Source organism: Crocuta crocuta, unplaced genomic scaffold, assembly GCF_008692635.1.
Source record: "Crocuta crocuta isolate KB4526 unplaced genomic scaffold, BGI_CrCroc_1.0 scaffold20, whole genome shotgun sequence".
Classification (NCBI taxonomy): domain Eukaryota; kingdom Metazoa; phylum Chordata; class Mammalia; order Carnivora; family Hyaenidae; genus Crocuta; species Crocuta crocuta.
This window is the reverse complement of record NW_027527932.1, coordinates 2,872,653-2,882,541: the sequence shown is the minus strand read 5'-3', so window position 1 is coordinate 2,882,541 and position 9,889 is coordinate 2,872,653. Positions and strand designations below refer to the sequence as shown.

General features: G+C 41.7%; 1 long non-coding RNA gene across 3 annotated transcripts; it reads left to right on the top strand.

Moving 5' to 3' along the window:
* The first annotated feature begins 870 nt into the window (after positions 1–870).
* On the top strand, positions 871–7,465 carry LOC144221368 (uncharacterized). 3 transcript variants are annotated; one of them, XR_013332048.1, is made up of 5 exons: positions 871–932; positions 2,935–3,145; positions 4,103–4,198; positions 6,278–6,369; positions 7,415–7,465. It is a non-coding gene; the product is annotated as an uncharacterized LOC144221368 (long non-coding RNA). The 3 variants fall into 3 exon arrangements; XR_013332046.1 differs by lacking the exon at positions 7,415–7,465 and having other exon boundaries at positions 6,278–6,496; XR_013332047.1 differs by lacking the exons at positions 4,103–4,198; positions 7,415–7,465 and having other exon boundaries at positions 6,278–6,496.
* Positions 7,466–9,889: the final 2,424 nt, after the last annotated feature.

Sequence of the window (9,889 nt, the reverse complement as noted above, 5' to 3'; positions counted from 1 at the left end):
TTTACTCTTTGTGCAATCATCAGAGTTTGATATGAATGTCATATTTACATAACAAAAAAATTGGAGGGGTGCCTGGGTGGCTGTTAGTTTCTCCTCAAGTCATGACCTCAAGGTTCGTGAGCTCAAACCCTGCACCGAGCCCAGCACTGACAGTGCGGAGGCTGCTTGGGAGTCTCTCTTCCCCTCTCTCTCTGCCCTCCCCTACTCATGCTCTGTCTCTCTCTCTCTCAAAAATAAACAAACATTTTTAAAAAAGATTTAGAAAAATCAGCTAAAAAAAAAAAGTACAGGACCAAGCAGGGCAAGATTTAAGGGAGGAGCCTCCCTGAGTATGGCAAGCCCCTCAAAGCTCTCAGAAGGCGTTGGTATAATTGGAAGTCATCTTACATGGCTGGAAGTCGTCTAGTCTCATCTCCAGTCCAACACTCTCTAAGTGGGATGCGCTCACCATCCGGGGAAAAGAGCACATAAAAAGAACCACCAGAAAGGTGGTATTAAATGCCGAAATTTGGCACAAGTGTGATTTCATTAATTAGGGATTTCTTACTGAAGTTCCTTTAAGATGCCCAAAGCAAACAGTCTATGATCCAGTTTGACGCCGCCCCTCCGACAGTCGAACTCGCTAGCTTGCCAAGTTCTAAACCCTAATTATTCTTGGGAATAGAAAATGCGGGTAGGATAAAATTCTACCCGAGTTGTCCCTATGCCACTGAGAAGCTTATCAACGAAGAGGTCTTTTCCACAGAAAATCCTGCGGAGGAGGTTTTGGGCAACTAATGAAGAGTTATAAGCATGTTGTCATGTTTTATGACGTCTCGGGCATCAGTACTGTGACATCATACTCAGTCCTGTCCCAGTACCTTGGGTATTCCACAGGTGCTACAGTAGATTATCAGCTTCAGACAATGTGAACGGGCAACGCAGCTTGTGAGGTAGGTGATCTGGGGCATAATAACCTCAAGTACCTAATCGGGATAACGTGGAGACGTGAGGATTTCACCTGCATACGGTACTTACCATGGTTTCCGATGCATTGTAGGACTTCTGGAAACTTTTGCCAGTACTTTTTTTTTTTTAAATGTTCTTTATTTTATTTCTAGGAGAGAGAGAGACAGACAGCGTGAGCAGGGGAGGGTCAGAGAGAGAGGGAGTCACAGACTGAAGCAGGCTCCAGGCTCCGAGCTGGCAGTCAGCACAGAGCCCGAGGCGGGGCTCGAACCCACGAACCGCGAGATCATGACCCAAGTGAAAGTCGGACGCCTAACCGACTAAGCCACCCGGGCGCCCCGATTTTGCCAGTACTTCTATCACTATACATTCCCACTGGTATTGGGCCAAGAAAAGCTAATTAATATAGATATATTACTATCTAATATTAACATAGATAAATCCGTGAAGCTAAGTATACTTCCTTGCGGACGTGGGCTATTTCTCAAAAGAAAAAAAGATATAATTAATTTAGCTCCCTGGAATGTTGTGACAGTTTACTGATTAATATTGTAAAGAGCTTTGGAAACATCAAGTGAAATAAAAATGCTAAATATTGTATAACACCTTTCTTTGAATACCGTCTTCAATGCTCAATAATGTAACCTAACTTAATTAAACTATACAGAGTTAAATAATAAAGAGCAGAGGAAGAAATAAATCAAGAGGCATAGTCCAGGGAGAAGGGTATGTTTCCTGATGAGTTTTGAAAAGAGAGGGTGAATCAATGAGGCAGAGAGACACTAGAAAGCTGTTGTACTGGAGACAAGATACAGACGAGGCCTCTCCTTGGACAGTCTGCTGCCTTCCCTGGGACCTCGTTATGACATTAGATGCATCAGCATCTCCAATAACAGTGAATGTTAATGGCGATCCTTGGTGAGACACAAAAGAGCACTTAATTACCCTTTGGGAGAGTAAACGCAATCATTACTGAGAATTGTGGAAGTCCTATAAAAGTTGAAAAATGCAACGAATTGTGGCTGGCTAACACTGGAGATCCGCGCTCGCCTTCTATGGCGTGTGAGGGAGGCCGTGTGGCTAGCCCGGCTGACGCGGTGTGAACAGAAGTGATGTGTGTCGTTTCCGGACTGATACCGATAATCAGCAGGGTGCTCTGGCCGCTCTGTGTCCCTTCCCACAGCGCCCTGGGAGCCTCTGCGTTGAAGACAACAGCAGCACAGCAACGAAAGGAGCCAGAATCCAGGATCGGCACTTGCAAGAGCTGCCCACGAAAGAACCCCCGCCTTGGACCAAGAACGCATCAGAAATAAAGTCCTGTTTGCCCAACCAGCGGTGTTGTACGTCTGTTACCGTAGATCACCAGTCCCGGTAGTACACATTTATTCCCGAGGTTGGATATTCCGTGTAAAGACCTACTTAGCAGAACAGACCAAGAAGGGACGCGAACAGAGGACCCGCTGGGAAGAGACACGCGCGTGGGCGCGGCGGGCGGAGCGGGGCGTCGTCCGCTCGCGCGTCCGGCACGGGGTCAGCTCGCGTGAGAGCCGCGAAACTGCTTTCAGATGAATGGGGTTTCTGAAGCCAGATTTCAAGCCCGCCTTGAGCGAAGGCAGTTCTGGCCGAGCGTGGCCAGGACCGGCCGCACGGTGGCGGACGGAGGGCTGGGGAGAGTGCAAGCGGGGAAAAGAACGCCAACCGCGTTTCCAAGAAACTTGACCTTGAAGGGAAAGAACGGCAGAGAAGGCGGCAGCGGCAGCTGCGAGAATGAGGACAGTCTCGGGGCGCCTGGGGGGCCCAGNAACAGGGAGAGACTGGGCACATCTGACTCCATAGCGCCTCCATCCCCTCGCTGCTCTGGCCTCTGCTGAGCTTGCTGCACGGGCGTGTGGAGCCCCACGCACACCGGCCCTCCGGAAGCCACGCTCCGCAGAGGAGATAAGGGGGTATGTCCAGAAATGACATTTGCGTGTCTAACATTTCTAGCAGCATCATGACCGGAATGCTGTTCGCAAAGGTCAGCGGCCAAAGACAGAAAAGTCTCACAACCTTCCTCCGGTCCTCGCAGATGGCTGCAGACTTCAGTCACCTCTGGATGCCAACCCTCTCCTGCTTCCCCTTTTTCCTAATGTCAAAGAAGCTCAAATTTCAAGATGGGTGAAGATGATCTTTAGGGAAATAGTCCCTCATCTTCTGGGTGAGCTGGCTTTCTGAATAAGGTCGCTTTCTTTACCCCAACACCTTGCTTCATGACTTACTGGCCTAAGAGACCAGGCCAGAGACGGTGGCGGGGTGGGGGGGAATGGCGGCCTGCTTTCACCACGGGGATTGCGAGGAATGGAGAGAGAGGGCGATGTTTTGATAACAATTAAAAAATGGGAATCTTGTCAAGACAATATATAATCAAATAAGAATGAAAATGTATAAAACCAAGAAAGGTGGAAAACGGCAAGGATATAGAGATAGAGGTGCAGGGATAGATTCCCTTGTAAGGATACAGGCGTGAAATATAGTAAAACAAAACAGGGGGAAGAGATGGCTTTTTCATAGGTATCAGGAATATAGTTGTAGTGCAATTTGAATTAGGTGAGAAAGAAAACATTATTATCAAGGGAGCACAATGTGCCACAGAGTGGACTAGTCTTTTATTTTCTTCTGAGTTTATTTATTTGGGGGGGGGGTTGGAGAGAGAGAGCAGAGGGATAGAATCCCAGGCAGGTTCTGTGTGGTCAGCATGGAGCCCAAGGCCCAAACCCACAAGCCAAGAGATCAGGACTTGAGCTGACGTCAAGAATTGGACACTTTCCAACCGAACCACACAGGCACCCCCAGAGTGGACTAGTTTCACAAATATCTCCTCATTTATTCCACATCATAATTGCATGAGGTATCATTTCCTTTCTTTAAAATTTTAACGAGTAAACTGGAGTTCAATTCACAGTTACTAAGTAACAGAGCTAGGGTTCAAACTCATGTCACTCAGTGCGGCTTAAAAACTCATGTTCTCATTATATTTCAAAGCTGTGATTGCTTTAGGGAATAAAGGAATATCCATTTTGGTAATAAAGAAACCACCATCAATATATAATTTCCACCTCTTACGTCCTGTGTGGTCAACTTTCTGAGAACAAGATCCATGTCTTTTTCACCTTAGAATCAGGCATTGCACAGTGTTTCGGTGGGTCAAAGGTCCAACAGTGAATGGAGTACTATTTCATTTCCTCTTGGCGACTTCAATATTCACGGCAAGGTAAGATGAAAATATTACAAAGGAAGACAAGTGAAAGAAAGGACACAATTGTAAAGGAAAACATAATGAGATAATCAAGAAATAACCAAGAAGGAAAAGCAACCGATGGTGTAGATTGCATATGATAATCGCCAGGGTTATCTGAGTGATTTGCATATGCTGATGATGGTGAAAGCTATGTCACTGTCAAGTGAACAGGGAAGGCGCATTCCTGCTCTGGGCCACATTCTCATATTTTTAAGTGGGTGCACTCCAAAAGTCTAAACATCGTATTGTTGTCAATTAATCACTATCAAATATTTCAAGAAATGCTTTGTTTTTCTCAAAACCTATATTGAATTTTAAAATACATCTCCATGTTCACACTACAAACAATGACTTTTGCTTTACTTGATTTTAACCCTTTTTCAGACTCCATTTGAGAAGCCCCCCAAGCCCTTCTTTTACCAACCACACTTTAACATATACAATTTTAACAACATAGAGTTAAGAGTTTGGAAGCAAAATAATGCATATTCTAACAAAAGTTCACAGTTTTAGGTATCAAAGGAAATCATGATATGCATAATGCACAATAAGCAACATTTGCAAACTACCCGTATGGAGCGTGGGTACATCTGGTATAATGTTTAATTTGAATACTATCTTTGCGTTATGCACTCAGCATGTCAAATAGTACCACTTATTTCAGTCACTTAAATTAACAAAGCATTTAGATGCTTCATTCCAAGTTTATGGTCACAAAGCCCAAAAACAGGAATCACAGGAAAAAGGAATGGTGGGAGCTAAAGCTAAGACACTGAATTATATTCTTTTACTTAAAACTGACTTTGAGGGGCGCCTGGGTGGCTCAGTCGGTTGAGCATCCGACTTCGGCTCAGGTCATGATCTCGCGGTTCGTGGGTTCGAGCCCCGCGTCGGGCTCTGTGCTGACAGCTCAGAGCCTGGAGCCTGCTTCAGATTCTGTGTCTCCGTCTCTCTCTGACCCTCCCCTACGCACACTGTCTCTCTCAGAAATAAATAAAAAACACTAAAAATTTAAAAAAAAACCTGACTTTGGTAAATGACACTTGTATTTTCACAAGACTCCAGCCAAAACCCAAAGAAATTCATGACTTTAAGTCCAACTACCCAGAAGTTATTCTTCTTAAACATAAGTGAGCATACACTTGGACATCTCTGTATGCATATACTTGTAAATAATAAATAGTAAACAAAATAGGCACTGTTCTATGCATACTTCAAAATTATTCAACTTTATTTGCACTTAACAGCAAAACAGAAGGGAAACGTAAAACATTCTAATTTCAGATAAATTCTTGCCCCTAAAATTAATCAGTCACAGAAAACTGGGGTGGTTGAACTTATTGTGGCCATTTTCAAACTATATTTTGCTTTTAAATAGTCTTGATCGATAATACTGAGAGCTGAGGATATTGCAACATGAACACTTCTCCTGTCTTTCATTTCATTTATTGTTCATTAAGTATTTTCTTTAGGCCATCAAGGTTCACGTTGTGTCCTAATTCTAATAATCTCCATAGATATTTTGTCTTAATTTTAATTGGAATAAAACGCTCACCTCCATCCTTTTATCAAGCGCTCTGACTTCCTGAGCTCTTTAATTAACTGCATGGCTGGCTGAATTTCAGCAGCAAGTGGTTCTTCCAGGATGGACTCAACAGTGTTGAGTTTGCTCCTGTTTGTTAATAGTTGCCAACTGGCCTGCAGACTTATTGGACACCTTTGATGGAGGTAACATTCTTGGGCCATTCCCTGCCTCAGAATTAGCCTCTACTCTGTTGTCTTCAGGCATTGAGTATCGCTATGAAGAAATGGGAAGCCAGCCCAATCTTCCCCCTGATAGATGCCAGATAGGAAAACACTACATTCATTATATAGATTAAGACATTGAGGATCAGGGGGAAAAAACAGGCTTATTAATTTTATAAGTCATACAATTTAATTAAGGAAAAAACTCCAGGTCCCAAGACTTCCTAAAGTTTATGATAGAAAGTCAAAGAAATGCTTAGGTCAGCTAACTATGCACCTTGGTTTTTTTCTCTCCATTGACATCAGGTTTGAATGTGTTTTGGAACATGGCGGTTCCCTACATATTCCCTGGGGCTGTGGAATGTGAAGGGGGAAGTGGAGCCGGCGGCTGCCTTCCTGTACGTAAAAGCTATAGAATGTGGCTGCAAGCATTTTTGTCTCTTTAAGACATAAAATAAAGTGTGTAATTATTCACAGTCACAAATTAAAGTAAAATCATAATAAAAAAATAAGATGAAACCTGAATACGATGAATATAAAATATCAAATATGTGTTTACAGATGGGTTGAAAACAAATAAAGGTGAGAATCAGTGAAAGAGAGACCGCTAAGATATATGAAGGCATTCACCAGCCACTCTTAAAAGCCTTAAATAATTACAAGGATGTGAAGTGTTGAAATTATGTTATGCATTTGAGCAAATGGAAAATCCATAAAATCCATTTTTGTATTATAAAATGAGATTTTAAGAAGTATCTGTTTGTCTATCTAATGGTCCATTTTGCAATAAGTGCCTTTGTAACCTCCAAATAAATTTACAAGCCTTGCAGGCTGTGATTATTTTCCATCTCTTTCCTGAAGTAAACGGTGTCTGTGCAATTATAAGGGCGATGGAGTGTATACAGAGTCACTAAGAAGGGGAGATTGTGATAAAGGAGAGTGTCTCTCGTGCACGTAAAGAAAAAGCTACAATTTGCTATTTTCAATCACTAGTAGAACATTTCTTTTTATGATCTCTAGTATAATGGTTGCGTTACTGAAATCATATTGAATTAACTAACAAGATACTCGGTACTGTTTGTATCATGTATATAAATTCATGCCACTAGGTGGCAGTCGCACCATCTAGGGTAGCATTGACCTCATAAAGGAGCTTCGTCTTTTTTAAAAAATTTTATTTATATATGTATTTTTTGAGAGAGAAAGAGATAGTGCAAGTGGGGGAGGGGCAGAGAGAAAGAGAGAGAGAGAGAGAGAGAGAGAGAGAATCCCAAGCAGGCTCTGCCCTGTCAGTTAGCGTAGAGCCCAATACCAGGCTCGAATTCGTGACCTGTGAGATCATGACCTGAACCGAAATCCAGTTGGAAGCTTAACTGACTGAGCCACCCAGGCGCCCATAAAACAGCTTCATCTTAACTGTGCGATACCTTCTCTCCTCTACAGCCTGGAGCTTCCCAACAGTTAACACATGTCTCACTTGGAATTTGTTTGTTGTTACTAAAATGCAACTACATTAATAAATACAAGATTAATTAGATATCTGCTTTCAAAAACAGAAATCTTAGAATCAAGATTTAAAGAAAGTTCGGTACACGTCGGCTGGATATTTGCTGCCTTGCTCTCTGCATCCTACTGCACGAACTAGATCAAGTTCATACAAGACGGATGCATTGCTGGAGTGTTTAAATTGGTTTTGTCACCACTTACCTTAAGTCAGGTTACAAAACGACCGTGGCATGCTTCGCAGAGCCAGGAGCTTTCCTGATTCTGCCCCTTCAGGTGAGTTTTAAACTGGCTGCTTACTCTCCTCAAGATGAAGATCACATTTTGTCCTGCTAATGAGCTTTGAAGCACAATTTCTCCTCGCAGGACTGTAACTCTTCAAAAATAGGCTGAAGAAATTCTTCCTGGAGCCCTCTCCATTTTCTCTTGCATCTCACTCCTACCCGTGGCTCAAAACTGTCACCTCTGTTATGAGTCACCCTCACTACTAATCAATGCTTTCTTGGATACCGTGTCACCAGTAAGCCTCTCTGATACATTTCCTCTTCTGAAACTTACCATGTGAGAGGTTCTTTTTTCTGAACATTCATTTAAGATATTCTATTAAGTAAGCCAGCAGTTTTCAGATCTCTGTCACTCCTTAAAGTTTGGTTCTCCTGTCGGTCTTACTTCTCAACGTAATTTGAAGTTGATGAAAGAGACTGATGTTAAAGCTTCTGGAGATCACAATCATGTCTTCATACCTTAACCTGCATCCGGTTCTACCGAAGATGCCTATATTCATCATATGTTCTCTTAACTGTAGGCTGAGATTGTTTTCAACGTGTCTATTTGTGTATCATAGTATCTTTCTTAAATTAACAAAGAAGCCCATGCATTTAAAAGAAAACTAGCTGTAACATCAGCCTGGGTAGCTAGAAAATATAAGGAGTTTGAAAGTACCAAAAACCCCACAAAGTGAAGAGCCGTTCTGACCTCAAGTAGTATGCAAATTGCTTTCTTTTAAATGGTAGCATGATCAACACAAATGATATTTCTGGGTCTTGGCACATCAAACTACCCACAGATGAAAGATGACTTAATTGCTTTGACCACAGTCCGAGTCAGAAGAGCTCAGTTGGCAAATATAAAAATAGCTTGGTGCTATTTGCATTTGCATTTGAGTAAGGAGTGATTTCATTTTAATGTTTAAAGTCTAAGTAACAAAGCAAACCACAGGTATGGAAACACAGCTCCCCAAGCAGTGGAGACAATTCCTAACCGGAGAGCGCGTAAGGAGCACAGAGGACACATTGATCTTGTCAGCCGCACCCGTGTGCATAGGAAATACTACCGTCAGCACAGCGCCTTTAAATTCAGATCACAGTATATTGGGAGTTTATGTCTTCAGAGCTTAAGCAGTTTAGCATTCGTAGAGATTTGTTGCCTGTCGCATCACCTTTAAATAACCTCCTAAAAATCGTTTCATAATTAATTATTATTCTGAATGTCTAATATCACTGTTAATAGCTTACATTGCTCTTCATAATTTCACCTAACAAAGTATTTCCAATAAATAGTCATAGGGAAGTGAGGCTTGCTGTATTTTAGACTTTACTATGTAGCAGCCCAAATAAAGTAAAAATATATAGAAGAGAAAAAATATGACACAAAGAATAGGAAATTTCTCCAGGCCTTGTATTAAATGTGATTCCAAAGCAAGTCATGGTAAAATGGGGGCTACGGACTCTTCATTTCTTCTAACGGGTTATCTTTGAGATGACGTTATTTTCATACCTTCTAACTTTGTGATATAAACAGCAAACTTAATTCAGAAAAAAAAAAATCTGCCATCACTGATTACCATGGCCAGGCTCACAGACATTTAAATCAAAAGTCACCTGAGTTGGATAAGGTTTAAGTTTTTTCAATAAATTATTTTTTATAATGACTATAAAAGTTATATAGTACACAGAGGCTAGCCGGCGCTAGATACTTTACTGTACCTGAATTGCAAGGAATACTCTCTGAGACATAAAGCTGACAATCAGACATCTGAGTAGGGCTGGAAATGCAGTCCCTGAAAGATGAGAATGTGAATTTTAGTAACCTCGAAGGCAAAGACCATTGTTCTTTCACTCTTGAAGCAGTAGACAGAATGAGCAAATGATGACACAAACACGTGTGGAGAGATCAACAGAGTAAACCTGTATCCCAGAATCACTTAGAACTGAAAGTGAGAATTCTTGTTCCAGAAAAAAAATCTATATTTCCTCTGGTACTTAAAAACCAGTTCTGTGATCATGCTAAAATCATAAAATGGCTCAGTTTACAAAGTAAACTGGAGTTATTCTTTATTGAAATGCAATAAAGTCACTGATGTTGCAGCAATATCACTGTATGCTTTTAATGCCATAGACTTTCTTCAAAAATGTA